The 21801-nt window shown below is 33.4% G+C and overlaps 1 pseudogene; it reads right to left on the bottom strand.

Annotated features, from left to right (window-relative positions):
* Positions 1–14224: 14224 nt before the first annotated feature.
* Positions 14225–15176, bottom strand: LOC100733668 (olfactory receptor 52Z1P-like; annotated as a pseudogene).
* Positions 15177–21801: the final 6625 nt, after the last annotated feature.

Raw genomic sequence — 21801 nt, 5'->3', positions numbered from 1 at the left:
TGCTGGTTATTGTCATGTATCTGTCCACTCTAAGCTTGATCTGCACTCCTGCCTCCCATATGCAAATCCATTCAACTTCCCTTCCAAACATGGATGACCTTTCAAAGATTACCTGGACAGGTGGGCACACAGCCACATACACACAACACACACAAATTCTGGATTAAATCTTAATTTGTAATTTTATTAGGAATTCTCAGGTCCAGGGGCACTGGATTGATATTAGCCCTTTTTAATTACTCTTTGGATGATTTTACTTGATTTCTTTGTCTGTCTCAGATTGTCATTTTCTTTCAGGAAGTAGAACACCATGCCCAGAACTCTGGTAGAATTCAAGAAAGAATTGAGAAGCATCACTCCTATTCAAACTCTTCCATCTCCTATTGTGTAGTTTATGCTGTGGAACTGATTTTGTTCTTTCAATGATTGCACTCATGATGACATCCAGTATTTAGATTTTCAGTCCTTTCCTATATTTTTGATCCTTCCTCCAAGTTTCTCAACTATTGTCAGGACTAGGAAACTTGCCTTTTTAAAATTTTTTTTCTCTTTTTTTTCGTTTTATTTAAAAGGAAAAACAAAACAAAACAAAACAAAGCAGTGTAAGGATATTAATCTCCTGTCTCTTTATTTAGTGGCTATTTTGAAAGAACTACATCCATAATAGAAAGTGAAGTTTACCCTAGACCAGAATGAGATCCTTCAGATGCCTATGACATATGAATCTGATCAGTTGCATTGCATATTGTGAAGTTTCTATGACATGTGCAGGGACTATAGAACATATATATTGGGTAATAACTGTTCTTCCTTTATTCCATAAATCTTTATAGTGTAAAAATGCTTAAACTTGATTATGCTATTCTTATTGCTCCTGATCATATCATTTCAAACTGATCCCCATGTCCACCTGATCACTTCCTGCATGTCCTAGAATAGGAATAGGGGGCTAACGCATTTTGCTTATCATCTAGAAAGTCTACTGGATGCAAAATGTGATGCTATCAACTTTGGAGAGTATTTAAATACATAATAAAAGCACTGATATTTGGGAATTTAAAGAACTTTGTTATCTGGTGAAATTCCAGTGTCATTCTGAAATTACTGCTTTTTTATATATGCAAAGAGTCCTCCACTCTGTCTAAAAAACAAGCCATGCACTGACATTTTAAGTCCTGTCTGTTTGACAAGTCTAACTCGAATTTGGAATTTACAAGCAATAAACATATTTTGGTGAAAATTATGTCCTGAACTTAAGTGAGCACTGCTCTTTCCTGAACTAGTCCTTGAACTATTCTCACATTTTCAGTGTCAGCCCTCCTCCTTTTTGCTCTTCACAGTCCCCTCATATGTGTTCCTAGTTTCTCCAAAATATGTTCCCCTTAAGTCTTACATACTTGGTAGAATGGTTCCTCTTGTCATTAGTGAATGTTCTGTGCTCAGTACAAGCAGGCTGAGTTAATATGGCTTTCTCCAGTCCTTAGAGATATTAAGGTCCTAAGAGAAATGAAGGACAGGGGCTGTAACCCTCTGCCTGCCTGCATATCAGTTATGGCCTTTCCCAAGTGCCTCTGTCCCACAGTAAATGCCTGCATTGCACTTTAAGGAAGAAAAAACATTTTGGAAATTATCAAATGTTTGTTGCCTCAATATTTTGAATAGATGATGCAACAAAATATGAAATAAAACCTTGGTTTACATGCAGAATATGAGAATACAGCAAAGAAATTGTAATGTGATATAACCAGAGAGGGACTTATTAAGGACTTTAATAAGAGCAGAGAGAGCACAGAAACCAAAATCAAAGGGTTTTTTATATAATGCTTGATAAGAATGACAGTTTTGCCTTCTTAGGAAACATACAATACACAATGGAACTAAGATTTTAAATTAAATATTCACATTCATGCATCAGTTTCCTTATTTCTGTCATAAAGTTCCTTCTAATAAAATAAATTAAGTAAATATGATGTGATTAAAACTGGGTGAATAGTTCAATGAATGATGCCCATACAAAATTTTCAGTAATGAATGCCTTTTAGCTAATTACATCATGCAACAGATTGTTGTCTGGACCACTAACAGACAAAAAGTAATTAAGAAGAGTTGTAGGTTTAAATTATAGTATTAGCTCCATTTAGCACAGAAATCAATTTTATAAAATGTAAAGTGTCTGTTAAACTTCAAGTGTTATTGTATTTAAAACATTCAGCCAAGAGAGATAAATGTTTTCATAGAAAATGTGTTATTTTCAAATCTAGTCCTAAAAAAGGAACAAAGATACCCTATTACAAGAAAAATTTTCACATCTCAATTTCCATAAATATTATTCTGAAACTACCAAAACAGTGCTTGTTCTTACTTCTGCCCCTGACTCTGAAAGTGCTCCAGAGTTGCTTTCAACTTTATTCCAATAGAAATTTAAATTGCATTGACATTATCTAAATTGGACACGAACAAGGACTCCAAATTAAGAGGACTGTCACTGGTGGTCCATGCTATTTGTCAGCTGTACAAGGGAAGGAGATATAAAGCAACTGCACTCCCCTCAAATGCCAAACTCTCTTCCATCTTTAGGTAATAAGCTCAATTCTGAATGTCCCATTGGATGAGGAGAAGATGACTGTCATCTTTAGAGTTGTAGGAAGAACACTACCTACATCACCATCCATGACACCAGATACAGTATGAAAACTAGGGTGATATTGAGGAAAACTATGTGCTTGATAAATTTTATTTCTACCCTGATTTGTGTGTGACTGCAATCAACTGTGTGACATCCATTGCTGTTCTCTGGATTGACTTGGTCAGTAGAGGATACGGAAAGAAAATAAGAATGCAGAAGGTCCCCTGTTTGGAGTCCTTATGCATGGACACTGAACCAGACCCTCACTGTTAATCCTCATGCTGGCTTCACCTCTGCAGAGACAGACAAGATCCTCAAGTGCCCTTCTCCACAGGCTACCATTTCTGAGTTCTGATAAAGATTCCCATTTCCACTTTAAAACTAGAAATGACAGATGAGCTTCCACCCCAACATCCACATAGATCCTGTCTAGAATTTCCCTAAGTCTTACTCACTGATTCCAGTGACTTCTTCATCAGTTTCTTCAAAGGATCCACCTTTGAGGATGACACAATATTTTGTATTCATTTTGTCTTCATTTCATTTCTGTCTGCAATAATTGTTATTATTCATTTCCTTTTGCTAACTTGGTGTTTGGTTTGTTCTTATTTTTCTAGTGCTTTGTGACACATTGATTTATTATTTAATTTTTCTACTGTTTGGTGGGATTTTAGGTAAGCAATGATTGCCATAATTCTCCCTGTTAGCACTGCTTTTGTGGTGTCTATAAGTTTTGGCATGTTGTGTTTCATTATCATTTGTTTCAAGAAATTTTAAAGTTTTCTTCTAACTTGTTCTTTAACTCATTCATTGTTCATGAGCAATTTACTTCATATTTATGTCTTTCTATAGTTTCTATTTTATTGATTTTTTATTTAATTGCATTATAATTAGAAAAGGTGAGTGGTATGATTTCAGTATTTTTACAAAGCTTATGCTTTGTCTTGTGACTTCGGGGCTATTCTGAGACTATTGTTGCTTTGTTGAGACAATTGTACATTCTGTAGCCAACAGATGCAAAGATTGGTAGATGCTGTTTACAATTAATTCCCCAAAAGTGGAGTTTGATTCTGCTGTATTATTTTTGTTTTCTGTCTAGATGATGTTCATTGATGAAGCATGTTAAAATCTACAACTGATATTTGGGGAGTTTATCTTTTAGTTCATTATTATTTCCTTTAAATATTTATGAACTAGATATTGGTACATATGGATTCATTTCTTTATACTAACTGTTTCACTTATCACACATTCTGTCCTCCTTTGTCTCTTTTACCATGTGTTGGCTTTAAAGTCAAGTATTACTAGTCAAAGTATAACAGCTCTTGCTTTCTTTTGGGTCCCGTTTGCATGCACTATGAATTCCACACATTCCCTCCAGTCTGTATGTGTCTCCAAAAGTAAAGTAAGAGTCTTGGAAAAAATTCATTCGTTATAGTCTTGAAATGTTTATCTATTCACGCTGTTTCTTAATTGGAACCTTTCCTTTATTTATATTCAAGATACCTATTGAGTGATAAGGTCTTACTTCAACCATTTTAATACTCATTATTAACTTTTATTACTATTGATTGCTTATTTCTCCTCTCAGACTTTCTTTTTAGTAAAATTCATCACTTTGGTACCATGTATTGATTTCTTTCTTATGATTGTTGATTTGTCTTTCATAGATATTTGCTTTTTGAATAAAATGAAGCTTATAAAAACTATCTTTGGGTATAACTATTTCAAAATGAGAGCAACTTAACAATGATCATAAAGATATGAAAAGAAACAACTAACTAAAAGAAAAATACTAATCAATATCTTACACTTCTCTTGCATTCTTCTTTACATTTGAAGTCTAATGTTCTAATGTGTTGCCTCTTTCATATGTTTGTGTAATTACAATTACTTTTATATTTTATATTCATCCTAAAAATGCATAGTTTATCCACCATCTTCTTTTAATAGATGCATCTTTATTAACTTTTTAATTGGTTCAAATATTCTTTATTATATCATTCTTAGTTTGCTAAGCATTATTATGAATTGTGTTGATCTCAAGTATTTTTTTTTGCATCTATTGAGATGAACACAACATGTCTCAGTTGTTTATTATAATGGTTTTTAAAATTAAGTTTATTGATACTGTTTAGATATACATAAAGCCCGTATTCATCATAGAGAATTTGTATGGGTGCAGGATGTAAACAGAAATCTCTATTTGTCACAAACCTCTCGCAACCCTTCAGTCCCTCTTCCTATCCCTATTTATAAAGCTTTGTTTCTAATTTACCTTTTTTTAATCTTTCGTCCATTTCCTTTCTTTCAATTCCTGCTTCCCCCACCTTAATTTCTTTTTCCATTAGAATAACTTCTTCTTATTTCACAATATTTATTATAGATTCTAACCTTTATTTACTCTTTCAGTTTCTCACACCAGGGAGACAAAACAATGCTTACACCTGAGTATCTGATTTATTTCACCACAGATTAGCATTTCAAGGTGTATCTACTGCCTAAAAGGTTTATCCTTCTTTATAACTGTATAAAAAGACATATATTTTCTCTGCATTCCTCATTTGATGGGCATTTGGGTTATTTGCAAGATTTAGCTATTAGAAATAGCACATCTGTAAACATGAGTTTGCATGTATTGCTGTGGTGTGATGTTTTTAATTCTTCCAGAAAGATACTATAAGAGAATAGCTCGGTCAAATGGGACCTCTAATCCTAGGCATTTAAGGAGTTCTCATAGTGTTTTCCAAGGTGGCTGCACTAGTCTATGCTCCATCAACAGCATAGAAGAGCTTCTTTTTCCTCAAACCCCTAACAGCATTTGTAATAGATTGACTTAATAATAGCCATTCTTTCTGGAGTGGGCCAGAATATCAATACTGTTTTAATTTGCATTTTTCAAATGATCAGTGATGTTGAATATTTTTCCACACATTTATTTGACATTTGTATTTCTTTGTCTGAGAAGTGTGTACTCATCTTAGATTTCCATTTTTGGTTTAGTCTTTCAATTCTTTACACCTTGTGCTTTGTGTTCTCTTTAACAGTACCTATATGGTGTCAGATAGTGTGAACACTCCTGGAGTAGCTTCTCATATTTCTCTCTGGCTTTGCAATACATGTGATCTTTTCTTCTAGAAGTCTGTCTAAGTCCGTGCTTGTGTTTTTACCTTCCAACAAACTCATGGCAAGATCTGCAGCATTCTAGAACACAGTGTAAATTTCTCCAGCTTGGATTGAGAATGCAGTTGATGCTCCCTGGTGAAAATGTGGTGATAGAGGAGGAGTTATGGACCTGGGATAAGGAATCTCACTGTCCCTCACCATAACCCTGAGGGGCCCAAGTAAATGTTAAGCCAGCCCTCTTTTATTCATTCATACCTAATATGTCTCTAATTCTCTCCACCCCTGCAGAAATCTCACTCATTAATTTTTCTTTCCTAATTGGTTAATTGCATAGCATTTGATATGTATAGGTACTTTGTAAGCCAAAATCTTTTTCTGATATTTTCTTATAAAAATGTAAATTCCTATATCTTGTGTACTTATTTGTGTGTGTGTGTGTGTGTGTGTGTGTGTGTGTGTGTGTGTGACTCATATTGAACCGAGGGACTTTGCACTGAGTTATAGTGCTAGTTGTTTTGGTTTGGTTTGGTTTGGAGAGAGAACTTTGCTAAGAAATCAAATTTCTTCAGCCCAAATTCAAACTTTCAATCTTCTTGCCTCAGCCTCCTTGTGCTGGGATTATAGGTATGTGTCACCACGCCTTACTGTAAAGCACTCTTAGATACAGAAATGTTTGTATACCAGTTTCACACTATTTTTAAGATTTCCCTGTGACAATTTATTTCACTGAGACAATATTTCATTTTCTTTCTGCTTGGAAAAAATCTATTTTCATAATTACATCTGTTTTCTTATTTGCCTGTTGGGTATTTTTCTAGTCTTACTCTTCCAAGTTTTATTTTATTGATGCCTTTTTGAAAATGCAACAATGTCCCCTAGGTAATGCAACATAATGGATATTTTTAAATCCTACCATGCAGAAGTTTAACCAAATTTTGCCTCAAATAGCTTTTTATTCACTCGTCTCTTGCTACGTTCCTTCCTTCTTCTCTGCTGTTAAAAATCAATTGTGATCTGCCAGTTATGTGTGAAATAATCTTGTCATGTAATCTGGATCAAAAACAAACATTCAAAGGTCACAACCTTTATTTCATGTTCTTTAAATTAGGATATCACCTATCATGAAAGCACTGAGAAACGTACATTGGTGTGCACATATCTGTATACTTCACATGTGCTAACCAGGCTTCTAGATAGCCCCTTATATACCTAGCTAAGAGGTCCTTGGTGAACACGAAAATATTTCTTACTTTAGAGAGAACAGTGATATAGAGAACTCACAACAGATTTGAAGCAAATATGAGGGAAATGTGAATGTGAAAGGAATCTGATATGTTCTTTCCAGAATTTGCCCTGTGCATGAAGTATTAACTGATGCTGGATGGTCTAGACTCAGTTTTTTTTTTGTTTTTGTTTTTGTTTTTGAGGCATAAACAAATAATTTAAACTAGTTTAGTTTTTCTGATTTCCACTTTACTAAACTTAATTAAATGTATCAACTCCCCAGCCCTCTAAGTCTTTTTCATTCTTCCGCTACATACATTTTCTTGTAATTTCTTCCACTTAAAGTAATTTGAGCTCCACTTCATTGTGTCAACTTTTATAATACTGTTTCTACTTTTATCTCTAAATTCCAGGTACAAACAATGAACATGCCTCATTAAAATTTCATTTCATGACTCTTATTTCTTAAGAAATTGTCACTGACGACTCTATTTGACTCTACAAGCGGTAGAATATTGCCTTTGTGTTTATTTGTATTGTTAAAAAGCACCTTGAAACACAGATCAGTGTCCATCAATCTGGATAACTTCTCTGTTAGTCTCTTGTTTATTCTTGAAAAAGCCATAGTCATTTGTGTACCACAAATACATAGACATCATGGCCTTGGGAAGTAGTCACCATCTGGCATACTAGGACTTCAGCTGAGTAAAATCTATTAGACCATGTTCTTTATCCTTTTCATTGTTCTTTCTCTCCCCTGGGAATTGAGCCAGGACCTTCACACTGAGAGACAGCTCCAGCTCTTTATAACTTCAAAATTATTATTTTGAATAAGGTTTTCTCTGAGTTGCTAAGTTGAAAAGGCTGGGCTCAAACATGATCTTACTTCAGCCTCCTACATACTGACCACTTATCTCTCATTTTTAAAAAGAAGAACATTTTATTTCAAAATATTGCACAAAAGATGAATAAGTTGAATGGTCATGATATCTTTCTGTTAAGCTATAACATCTTGAAAATCATCATTTGTACCTGAATGTTTTATGGGCACACAATAATGTGATTTAGTTTCCCATCATCAGATGCTTGATAGGTTACAATGAGATTACAAGGAATTCTAATTCAGCTTTCATTTTGCTGAGATACAACACATTTATGAAATACCTTCTCATAGCTACTAATTTAATTTGCCACAGTCTAAACATTTAAAGATGCTTATTTGCTTTGCTATAATTATTTTTTAGGATATTGGGTATTTCTTTTGGTTTTTTTCATGTTAATTACACAGAATAATGAATATTATTTTGTCATACTCATAGACGCATGGAACATATTTTCATCATTTACTCTTCCTCATCCTCTCTCTTCCTCCCCTTTCCTAGATTCTCTTCCTTTCCTCTAATAGCCTTCTTACATTTATGTGACCTCTCATTTTCCTTTTCTTCCATATTTAAAAGGAAATATGTGTTTTTTGTCTTCTGTGTTACATCTATTTTCCTGCAAATGACATGGTTTCATTTCTCCCAGCTGAACATTGCTCCATTATTAATACATAACATTTTTTTTTTATTTTTTGAAAAGTTTCTGACTCCTTTTCCATTTGAAAAATTAATTGTGAATTGTGCCAATATATTCCCTACATACTTCCCTCATAATATGTCATCCTTTTTGTGTATATTAGTGAGTGTATATCTGGACCAAACAGTACATATTTGTCTGTTTATTCACTTTTTTGGTTTTAGGATTTCTTATGTCTTTACATATCTGCATATTGGTCCTCTGTCAGAAAATTAACCTGCAAAATAATGGTCTTACTATTTAGGGTCTCTTCTCTCTGCTGATTGTTTTATTTGCTGTGTAGATGGTTTGGGATCTTAAAAAGACGGTGGGTCTGTTAGAATATTATGCCAGGGCTCAGTTTTTACATCAGGTTCTGAGGTATGTATGCTATGTAGACTTGTCCCAGTTTGGGACAAAGTCACTAAGTATTTTTGTTGATCATTAAATGTACCATTGTGGCAGAAAAGTAAACATTTAAGTAATGTATTTATAACTACCAAAGTGGATCATTAACTTTTGCAACTAGAAAGCCCTAAGCTAATGAACTGGTTACCATTAAGTAAGTTGTTTGTCCCTCTGAGGAAACCCCAATTCAGTTTCCAGTTGTAATTCACCCATAGATACAGCTATCCCAGGCTGTCATGTTATATTAACCATTCATGGTGTTCATTCTATGCCATTTCTGAGTATATCATACAAACATTATTGTGTTTGATAACAATCTCTAGGTTATCATCTCCCATATTATTTTCTCTATAGTGGCTTACCTGTTCTGCCATAGCATCTTTATTTTACAGAATCTTCCTAATTGACAATCATATGCAAGAAGAAAATATTCACAGTTCTTCTTATTACCATATGTTTTTCCTAAACATCTAATCAAGTATCATATTATGAGTTTTCCAGTCGTTTCCATTTCCAAGTCCCTGACTAGCTGGCCAAGAATTTTCTGCCATCCATAGTCACTATATACTCCAAATTGTCACCTAATTTTACATATAATTTTAAAGTTATTTTAGGTTTATAACAATATGGAGTATAAAATACAGAGAAATCTTATACAGTTTCCTCCAATAAAACATCCCTGCCAGAGTGATAAGTGTTATAATCAATAAATCAGTCTGACAGAGAAGCAGGCTATGTCCATAGTTTATGTAGGTTTACTATTGGTATTGTATTCTCTACGTCCCTTGACAAATGCATAGTGGCATACATCCACCATGACAAAATCATATAGAGCATTTTAGTGACCTAAGTCCCTCTGTGTTCAATTTATTTGTTTCATCCTCCAATCAGCCCCTGCAACCATTGAGCATATTTGCTATCTTCAAGGATTTTTAACTTTTAACTAACAACTAACTGCTTTTAGCTTTTCACAAGGTTTTTTGTTTGTTTGTTTGTTTGTTTGTTTGTTTGTTTTGAGACAGAATCTCACTATGTAGTACAGTCTGGCCTTGAGATCTTATGTGACTGGCTTCAAACTCACGGTGATTCAGGCTGATTTTGAACTCACAGTGATCCTCCTGCCTCAGTCTCCTGAGTGCTGGAATTACAGGTGTGTGCCACCACACCTGGCTTCCCTACGTTTTTGTACACTAGCACTCAAATTTTATAATACCCAAACTTTCTTCTACAATTACAGTTTATTTTTCTATGTTTCTGCATTGTGTATGACATTTTTCCACCATTACCCTAGTTTGAGCCGCTAAGAACAGCATGTGTTTTATTGACATTAGTGGCTATTCTAATTTTTTTCATTATTCATTGGATTGGATTATAGTTGCCTTGCTCATGGGTGATTCCAGTGAATTCAGCCTTGTACTACCCAAAAACAGCCTATAGGTGAGGACCGTCTTCTGACAACACTCCCTACCCCTGGGGAAATAAAACATTCTTACCTAAAAGGGGCCTGCACCAGGTTGCCATGGTATTCTTTATAACATATTAAATTTATTAAATTGTATGGATGGATGAATTAATTCTTACTAGTCATGCTGCATATCTCCACATTTCCTACCCACAGCTAGTTTTCCAATTTATGCTCTTCAGGCTCCTAATGGTATCATTGTAAAGGAATGATAGCAAACAGCATATGGACTATCTTATTTCAATATCTCAAATAAGAGACTAATTTACATTGAATTGACACAATCACTGAAAGTCATACGAGTTATACAGTTAAGAAATAAGTACCTACTTAAAAGATAAACCAATTTCCAAAAGTAAAGACCACAGAGATAAATTCAATAGCAAAATATACGGTTTTTTTTTTCTAGAAATAGAGTTGGAAAATCTCTCTCTCTCTCTCTCTCTCTCTCTCTCTCTCTCTCTCTCTCTGTCTTTCTGTCTGTCACACACACACACAAACACACACACACATACACATGGATATGTATTTAAGTGAATACATATATGTAGAAAAAAGTTATCAACATGTCTTTAACCATCCAACATAACTTGAAATCATTAATAAATCAAAATGAAAGATCTAAAATTGTTAGAAAAATTTTTTTGCAACTTTGTGTTTGGTATAACTTCTTAAAATGAAAAATTTTAAAAATATGTACATCATCAAACTCGTAATACGTTCAATCTTTCATAGACACTATTAGAAGTTAAACATTTTGGTATAAAATAACATGGTATAAAATAAAATGGTATAAAATAACAAAACGTTTCAATCCCTGGTTTGGTAAGTGCAAGGTCATGAGTTTAATCCCCAGTACCATGAAATAATAATAATAATAATAATAATAATAATAATTGCAAAACATATGTATTCTAAATTTTGCCAACATTTATAACCATTATCAGAGAGTTTTTTTAAAAGTTTTTCTTTATCATCTCCTAATACTTGTACAGATTGCAAGTTGTCTATCAGTCGTATGTAAAAGAGATTGGTGCTTATGCTGTCATTCAAACCTAAACTGAATGCTTTTTCTTTATGATCAGAAGCAAGCGAAGGACATTCACTATAAACACTTCTTCTTAATTTGATATTGAAAGTTCTAGCCAGGCATATTAGACAACATAATGAAAAAGACACCTTAATAAGAAAGAGATATAAGATTATTTCCGTTTGCTGATAACATGAACTTCAATGTAGAAAATCTTGAAGACTCCAGCAAAACAAACTCTTATAATTTATAAATAAATTTAGTAAGTTTATAAGAAATAAAATCAATATGGAAAAATGATGTAATTTGTAATATTAATAATGAACTTATCCAGAGAGTAAATTAGGTAAATAATTCCTTTTACAGTTGCAACAAAAATAATAAACACTTAGAAGTAAATTTAACCAACAAAATAAATGACCTGTATATATTAAGAATTGTAAAACAGCGATATAAAAACTAAAAATTCCACATAATTGGAAATTTATTTCATTTTAATGTACTGGAAAATAAATATTTCAAAAATGCCCATAATTTCAACAGTTTTCCCTACATTCAGTACAATTTCTATCAACTGCTTAGAGTTCTTTTTAGTAGAGTTCTTTTAATGGAAAAAATTAAAATATATATAGAAACACAAGTTTACCACAGCAATCTTAAATGAAAGGAAAAAGCTGGACACATCACATTATCTGGTTTCAAAACATATTTTATAGAGATTGCAATGAAAACCGAAAGGTACCAGTTAAAAAACAGATAAATTGACAGTAGAGAAATTCAGAAATAAAGCCCCACACTTATAGTTAGTTAACTGATTTTTAACTACAGTACCAAGAATATACAAAAAAGAAGCCATAAATTACTTAATAAGTGGTAATGGGTAAAGTATGTAGAAAATGAAATCAAGTTCTTAACACATATACAAAAACTTGCTCCAAATGGATTCTAAAATTCCTGAAACTATAAAATCCTTGGAAGAAAATAAAGGAAAATATTCCTAATTTTGTGGACAATGATTTGTTGAATATTAACCCAGAAGCACAGGTAACAATAATAATTAAATCCTCTTTTGATATGCTATGCATTGTGTCACAGAATTTTATCACAGCTAGGGTATACAGAACGGACACCATAAGGAAGTGTCAGCAAGCTGCTGTTTCCTCACCCAGCCTATAAGCCATCAGAACCTTCGAGTCTCAGATTCTGATGACAGCCTCTGACAGTCTCACTTAAATGAAGTGCTAATCACACTTAATCAAATGCAGTAGTACCTCAGCATTTGTTCTTGGTAGTTTTCTTTATCCTGGACATTCTTTCTGGAGTGAGATGAAATCTCAGTGTGGTTTTAATTTGTATTTCTCAAATGACCAATGGTGTCCAACATTTTTTCATATTATTTGTTTGCCATTTGTTATTTTTTCATCTGAGAAGTGTATATTTGTCTCAGATGCTCAGTTTTGGATTGGGTCTTTGTATATAGGGAGATTTGAGGTTTTTTCAGTTGTTTATACATTCTAGATCAAAGTCCTTTGTCAGAGGAACACTTGGAAAAAAAATTTTTGACTCTGTTTTCTTTTTCCTCTATAAGTAATTTACTTTTTTATGTGAAAAAAAAAAACTTTTTAGAAAATGAGATCCCAGTTGTTGATTTCTTGGAGTACCTCCTGTGCAGTTTGTGTTTTGTTCATGAACTCTGTCTACCCCTATATCTTCAAGATTTCTATCTGCTTTGTCTTCCAGTATAGTTAGTATTTCTGGTTTAATTGTTAGATATTTGATTCATTTCGAGTTTAGTTTAGTTCATGGTGGTAGACATGTGTCTAGTTTCAGTTTTCAGCATGTGGAAAATCAGGGAATATCTAAAAAGTGATAAGAACTACAGGAGTAATAAAACCCAAAATGTGTAAATGTTATTATAAAAAAGAGAGGAAAAGAAAGTGCTGTAAAGGATACAACTGAAAGTGTGTGTAGGTGTGTAAGATAGATAACCATATTACTAAGTTTTTGTTGGATCATTGAACACAACTGTTTGAAGTCTCACTCTTTGAATGTCCACTTTGTATGCTTTAATTCTGTAACTTGAACAAATTTCTAAGATGATGATATGCAATCTATTACCTAGTGATTTCTTACTTTTTTTTTGAAATTCTGTATTACATGTACCCTTATACTATTTTTTTTTATTTGAATGAAATTTTTAAAAAATCAGGGAAAATCTTTTAAATTATACTGCTGGTCTCATGTAGATTAATTTCATGCTTATTATTTTCATAGAATGACCATCAATTTCTTAGATATATAGTGTTTATATGTTGATGTCATAAATAGACCTTATGAAATAACAGTGAATCTGAGAATATGATTTACAGGCAATAGGTTAATCAGGGGCTCACAAAAGTATGCATAATATGGTGATTTCATGTTATTCATCCATATATTTTTTGATTGAAGTAGGGGAAATCTGGGGCAGAAATACTGAGTGACTACAAAATGTACAAAGCTGTTCATCAAGTGTAAATTTGCATTAGCCCTAAAATATTTCTATTTTCTTCCTAAGGTAAGTTAAAATGTATGAAAATAAGCTGTTTCGAAGTATTATAAATATTATTGTTCAGAGTACTTTCTTTCAAATCATTGATCACACTAGATGAGTAGAGTGGAAACTTTCAAGTACTATCCTTTTAAGTGTGTTTAAAATATCTATGGATTTTATTTATTACTATTGTTCACCAAAACAGGCTTTTAAAGGGAGATTTTTATTCAGAATTACCATTTCACCTTAGACATAATGTTAACAACTTGTAGTCACAGAGGAGAAAATCAAAACCAATCAATTTTGAATCTGCTTAGCCTTCACACTATAAATGATGGGGTTAAGCATAGGGGGGACTACCACATACAGGTTTGCCATCAAGATATGGATGTGACAGGGGACAGTTTCACCTCCAAAGTGGTGGGCAAAACATGAAAAGAAGGCTGGTGTATAGAAAATAAGGATGACACAGATGTGGGAAGCACATGTGTTAAGAGCCTTAAGTCTGGCCGTCCAGGAAGGTATCTGAAACACTGTGTGAAGGATCATCATGTAAGACATAACAATCAGCATTACATCCAGCCCTGTGGACAATAGAGCCATTATCAGGCCATAAATGGTGTTGACATTGATATTGTCACAAGTCAACCTGGCGATGCCCATGTGTTCACAGTAGGAGTGGGGAAGGATTTTTCTCCCACAATATAAGAGTCGATTTATCAACAAGATGAATGGACAGCAAATGAGAAAACTCCAGACTGTAGCTGCTATGCCAATCTTCCCAATGACCATGGAGGTAAGGATTGTGGTGTATTTCAGTGGGTAACAAATGGCCACATAGTGGTCAAATGCGATGGCCAAGAGAATAGCAGATTCAGCCACAAAGATGAAATGTATGAAGAATATCTGTGACACACAGCCACAAAACTATATATCTGAGGAATGGAACCAGAAGATGGCCAACATCTTGGGGACTGTGGCTTTGGAAACCAGGACATCTGCTAGGGCCAGCATAGAGAGGAAGAGATACATAGACTCATGGAGACTGTGCTCAGTCATAATCAGGAAGACCAGGAAGATGTCTGTGACAGCCACAGTGTACATGAAACAGATAGGGATGGAGATCCAGGTGTGCAAGGCTTCCAGTCCTGAGATTCCAATCAGAACATACCACACGTCCGGCACTGGTTTTGTTCTGGAAAGAAGACATCATCTGTGCCGCTGAGTAGAGGCCCTGTGTTTTTAATGGAAGATTACAAGGTTGAGGATTCAGGAGTGACTCTTCAGGATGAATTAGATCTGGTCATGTTTTCTCAATAGTTTCATCTGTGTGAAATGACAGTGACGTGAATTAACTAGCTTACAACTTTACTGTTTCTATAAAATAAGTAATGCTTGCATCTTGAAAACTACTTATGATTTAATAGAATCTTATTATAAATAATAGTACTTCACATATGTGAGCATACTTTAAAGTAGCCTGTTGAAAAGGCTTCTACAATAACCCTAACATGAATAATAATGTTCTTTTGACAGATAAATAAAGAAGATCCTCCAGACAAAGAGGCTCTCATTCTAGGTCCAAAAGCAGGTAGGATAAATCTAAAAGCTTTGATTTGAATTACAAGCTACTACTGCCTGTAGAAATAAAGCTTGATACAAAAACACACTGAGTTGTTATTGATCATATCCTTGAAGAAACTAGATATGAAACAGTTTTTTTTTTTCCTTATGGAAGGATTAAGTTTTTAAAAAATCAGTTTTAATCATATGTTCTCCTTCGTATTAATGGGCCATTAATTTGATGCTAAACTGCATACTAACTACAGATCACACATAGATGATTAAAGTAATCCCTGTGTGCCAATAAATCAGATTCTCAAAATCATATCAGACATTTAAATCTAAATTCTGGCAATGATAAACTGAGCTAAGATCTTAAATATGTTTTCCAAGTATATGACAAAGAAAAATTATTCTGTTCTCCTCCACTTGGATCACTGATTAAAAATTGGTAATAAACCCAATATATATAAATAAAATTAATAAAGTAAGATTTGTGGTTGATAGATAGCTCCTGCTCTCCAACATTCCCTCTGTCAGACAAAATAGCAAAAGTTTTTATTTCTGCCATGCTAAACACTCTTAAGAAATGATTACCTCTTTATATCTTTATTTCAGTGCAATTCTGTGTACTAGATACATGTAGTATAGTTTTATGACTTTTTATTTTCAGTAAGTGTTAACTCTCTGAGCTATCTTTGCAATATTTGGATCCTGTTTTTCAAAATTACAGTTAAATATACAATGCCTACATGATCAACCAATCAGCTTTATTTTAAAGTCTCCAAAAATATTGCAGTAATAAGTTAAGGTGTACATGTATGATTTAGTTTGGAGAAACCAATTGTGTATATTTTAATATTCAGTTTTTATTGTTCAATTGAAAGAAGACTTTTTAGGTTTTAGAAAGAGAAAGATAAAGTTAATTGTGAAGTGCTCTTGCCACAGATCCAAGCCACAGTACTCATCACCCAACATGTTATAATGATGAATACTCATGAGGAGGATACACAAAGTGTGACCTCTAAAGGACATCAGAGACAGAGTGCACTGGTATATTTGAAAGAAAGAAGCAGAAATAAAGATGAGAAGAAAGAGAATAAAATTCTACATATTTTCTTTTAACTCTGCTAATGATCTTTTAGGACACAGTCCTTTATTTTGCTTTGTTTTCAGTGTAATATTACCAATATTATTGCTCAAATTATAAGCTCATGCCCATTTTACTAGTATTCTATGGTGATCCTGATGGCATAGTACGACTGAATTCTGAATGTTTAGATGTTGTACAGGGTAATAGAAGGAGCAATGAACTATGTAGTCTTGTATAATTGGAATTAAGCACTTAGGTCATATTCTAGCTTCATGGTCCAAGGAATCTAATTTCTTTGAACTTCAGTCGTTTGCCTACAAAATCCCTAAATAGTAACACAATTTTAATTCTGAAGTTCCTATTTTAAAATGGTAGCTACATAACTTAGACACTACTCTATCCCAACAACAGATGCTGTAGAGTACTAGCAATATAACCTCATTAAAATCAAAATATTTCTTATTTTAAACAAATATAACACTGGATGTCACGCTTACAATTTACTAAATTGAAAATGAACTTATTTAGGGTGTTCATAGGACCAAGATGTATCTTCTTATGTTGTACACATAATATAAATTGGTAATCCTTACTCCAAATTTATCTTTATGTTTTTAAAGTGCAGACATTTAGCACAGTGATGAGCATGTGGAGTTTGAAATGGAGTATTATCTTTGCCTCATCACCAGAGAAAAGTATTTTGCACATGCAATAAAATTAGCTTCATACTTTTGATCTGTGCCTAGCTAAATATTTGACATGTAGAATTTTTTTCAGTTTATGAAATAGATGCATATATATATATATATATATATATATATATATACTGTGTATGTACAACAATCTTTAACTATGAAATTTATTTATACATTAATTCGTGTTTTTAACTTTTAGTTTATTTTAACTTCACAGATACATATCTTAAAGGGAAATAATGAACTTTTTCCCTGGGTGACACATTTAATAAAACAGCATTTAAAAATAGCACATACAAATTGACTGTACCTAAAGTTAATGCAGTATCCCGTGTGTTAAAACTAAGGAAAATGTCAGATGATTAAGTTCTTACACGAAAGAGCAGTTTCTGCAGTTTTTTTTTTAACTTTTCTCCTACCAGTTTCTACGTCTGCATTGAACATAATTTGTTTGACTTACTTACATTGTCTAGAATTCTGATAATATTTATCAGATTTAAAGGAGAAGAAATAAAATCAAGACGATACCCAAAATCCACACAGCAAATCTGGAGCTGTTTATGTATACCTCCTTAAACGTCTCTTGGGTCCAATGTTTTCAGTCCCATAGGACTCAACTATGTTTGACCCTGAAAAACTGCCCAGAGCTGATTCTGGTACAAGGTCTACAAGGAGAAACATTCCTGCTCTCTCTTGTACAATTTCCATGAGATTTTCTCTACCTAACACTCACAGATACCCAATTTAAAAGACATGTTCAAGTTTTGGATGTAAAAGATTCAGGCTAGTATAACTGTACCCTGTTCCTTGGAGACATCTACAAGTAGAGGTTGTACATGCTATTTAAAGGATAATGTGGGGTGCTTTCTAGGATATACCTGAACATAAATTCTCTCACTTTATTTTCTTGAAATCTTAAGACTCCTTGATTTCCCTGTCTCTTATTTGTAACATGCTAGTACTTGTCAACCTTAGGAAGGTCCATAAATGCCATCAACCTTTCTGTCTTTTAAGGATATTTTAATAAGAGATGTAATACAGAGGAAAAAAGACATGAAGATAGATGTCACAATATTCATTGGATTCAAGATTGACACCATGCAAACAAGAAATTTGTGTGAAAATGATTGAAGATGTTTTTTCATTAACTCTTCTCAAGTGGAAACTCTCAAATATCTATAATTTTCAGGTATTTACTTAGAATTCCCTAAATGCTTCCCACCTACATTAGAACTGCCTGATCATTGAATGATCTTGATTTCAGGATCAGTACTTGGTAAACACCAACATGTCCCATCAAGTCATCTAGACATCTTTGTATTTGTTAGATGAGGAAGCTGAAATACACAAAAGTCCTCCTTTATTTCAAATGATGTTCATCCAAATTGTTAAAATTATAAATGACACCTAATGGGATACTTTCATTTTCCTTCTTTAGGTTCAAACTAACCAACATTTATTGTATTAGGATTCTCCAGAGGAACAGAATCAATATTAATTTTGTACACACACACACACACACACACACACACACACACACACACGGGGCTCTGTTAAGGATCGGTTAAGTTGTAGGATCCAGTTGTTGCTCAGTCCAAGAAGACAGAAGCTAGAGAACAAAAACGAATAAGGATGTAGCACCAGGATAGAGTCAAAGGCTTGGAAGGTCACCATAGAGTCACCAGAATAAATCTGCATTACAAAGCTAAAGGAAAAAACGAAGAAAAGAGAAAGAAAGAATGCCAAAGAAAATGAGAACCAACATCCAGAGACAATGGCAAAGAATGGATCTCACCAAATGACCACATTTCCTTTTTTTCTTTATTTTGTTGAGGCTACAAGCTTACTGGTTGATGCAGCCCATATCTAGGTTGAAAGTTCACCTCTTAATTTGGTGGCCTATGTATCAGTCATCTTCCCATTTGTCCTTGGAAAACAACTTAAGGCAATGAAAATATATTAAGGAAAATAAATTGAGAAGGGATAGAGGAGCATAAATGAGAATTCATATGTAAATGAAGATTGACTTCCTATTGTCCAGTGGTGACCAGAATAGTAATTAATTAGGTTCACAGGTGAAAACTCTAGGTTCTACTGATAACTTACTCTGATATTTTCAAATTTAGAGAATATCCATCTGTACTTGTCCTATTTCCTCAGATTTTAAATAAAAATTGTTTGGTAGATATTTTTTTTATCTACACACAATAAACAAGAGATGAATAATCCAACTTGCTAATCAGTAATTATACTGATATATATATATATATATGATATATATATATATATATATATATATATATATATTTCTTCAGGAAACATGTAAATATATTACTATGTAGTATAAAGAAAAATTGTAGGTTTCCATCCATTTATGTCAGATTTGGACAAAATTTTAGGTCAGGTTGTTGTATCAAAAGCTTCAGTTTTCAAATTTTGATAGATATCAAGGAAATGGATAAGGAATCACAGACTTGTTAAGTAAAATAATGGTAGACACTTTTGTGAATGTCCTTTTTGTGAATTACAGATGTGGGGCTGGTTATGATTTTAGCTTTAATTCTACTTTAACAAGTGAGATGCTCTGAAGAAAGCCTAGATAGTTATTTTTTAAAGACATGAGAAAGATTTATAAGGAGATACACATAAGAGCACGGTGTGAGTGCTCACATAAACAAAGCACCTAAATAGTGTTCCATAGGAGAAAGAGTCCAGAATATCTAGCAACTTAGTAAAAAGTTAAAGAGAAAATCAAATGAAAACCTTCATTGTACCCAGGGCTATGTAAATCAAGTCCAGGTGAGGAATCTCAGAATATCTTTATTTTAAACATTAATTTAGGCATAACTGATAACTGGACCTACGTTTTTGTTTCTTTGTTTGTTTTCTCATTCCTGAACTAATGCAGCTTTGATTTGTGCTGGGGAAACAGAACAGAAAGCTTCATTTATTTCCATTAATATGTGGGCTGTAAAGTTCCCTATTGTTTGGAACTGATATTTCTGTAGCCTTCAACCCTTCCCAAAGTAGTTCTATTGAAACACTAAGGAAAAACTTTAGAAAAACCACAGTTCTGTCTAGGTGGCATGCTCAGGTACTTTGGAGAGAATGTTTATGTGAGAACATGTGCCTCTGTTCATTAAAACAAGTCAATCAGCCAGGGGTTTAGCTCAGTGGTATAAAACAAGTCGATCAATAAGAGCTACAAAGTGGAAAGTTTAAGAGTCTCTTCCTCCTGCCTATGACATTGAACTGACCAAGGTGAGATAAATCATTTTTCACTCTTTTCTAGACTCCCAGAGAAATTAAACCCTTTTCTAAGCGTGTTATCCCAAAAGGAAGTTACCAAATGCTTTATTTAGCATCTTCATTCTCTTTGCTTAATACATGGAAATTCTCTAATTCAGTATTTATGTCACTCTGTGTCGTGTTGTCTAGTACTGAGTAGAACATACCGCAATTGCTTCACTATTGCATCTTCTTGAATATTTAGATTTCATACAGTAATAATGATGAGACTAGAGCATAATTAAATGTTTTAATAGTGTATAGATCTAAAATGACTGATGTGGCTTAGATCTAAAAAGTCCCCCCAAAGTCTCATGTGCTTGAAAAGTAATTAGATCATGTGGGTGCCATACTCATTAGTGGTTTCCTACACGGAAGAGCTCAGAAGCTGAATGTAGTTTTAGAAGGTGGAACCTGGTTCGAGGAGTGTTGGTGTGCAAAGAGACAGATACTTGGGTCTGGTTCCTCCATTATCTTTTTTTGCTTCCTCGCTGCATGAGGTGTACTACAACTTTCCTCTCTGAGTCCTTGCACCATATGGTTTGAGCTTTGGAGTCAGATAGCTATGTACTGAACCAACTGCAGATCATTAACCAAATGAACCTCTCCTCTTTAAGTTGTAAGAGCCAAGAATTTTGTCCTAACAAATGGGAAGCATCTAACACAAATAGCAATCTAGGAGAAATTAACAAGATAATAAGTGGAGAATAATGAGTTTAACAAAATACAATAAATAAGAACAAAAAATATATGTAGCTAGTGGGTTTTTAAATTTGTAGTTGCATTTATATATTGCAAGGCAACTTATTTTGAAGGCTACTTGGTAAAAATCAGCACGGAAAACTGAAGCATTGAAGCAAATGAGTTGATATCCTATATGAGGATGTATAAAAACTATAGTAAATAAATTTTAGCCTAACAAGAGACATTGACTCAAAACTAAAGCTAGACCCATGTCTATCACCATGCACTAAATTAAAATATAAATGGGTCAAAGATCTGAATATTAAAAGAGAAACACTAAATCTATTGGAAGACAAATTAGGTAGAAACCTTGGAGACATAGGAGTAGGTAAAGAATTCATGAACAGGACTCAAACCGCACGGGAAATACTTCCCAGAATCAATAACTGGGACCACTTCTTATTAAAAAGTTTCTGCATGTCAAAAGAAATCTCCAGAATAGTGAAAAGAAA

The sequence above is a fragment of the Cavia porcellus genome, unplaced genomic scaffold (genome assembly GCF_034190915.1).
Source record: "Cavia porcellus strain 051 isolate PalLab524CR breed Dunkin Hartley unplaced genomic scaffold, mCavPor4.1 scaffold_9, whole genome shotgun sequence".
Classification (NCBI taxonomy): domain Eukaryota; kingdom Metazoa; phylum Chordata; class Mammalia; order Rodentia; family Caviidae; genus Cavia; species Cavia porcellus.
This window is presented reverse-complemented; position numbering and strand designations above follow the sequence as displayed.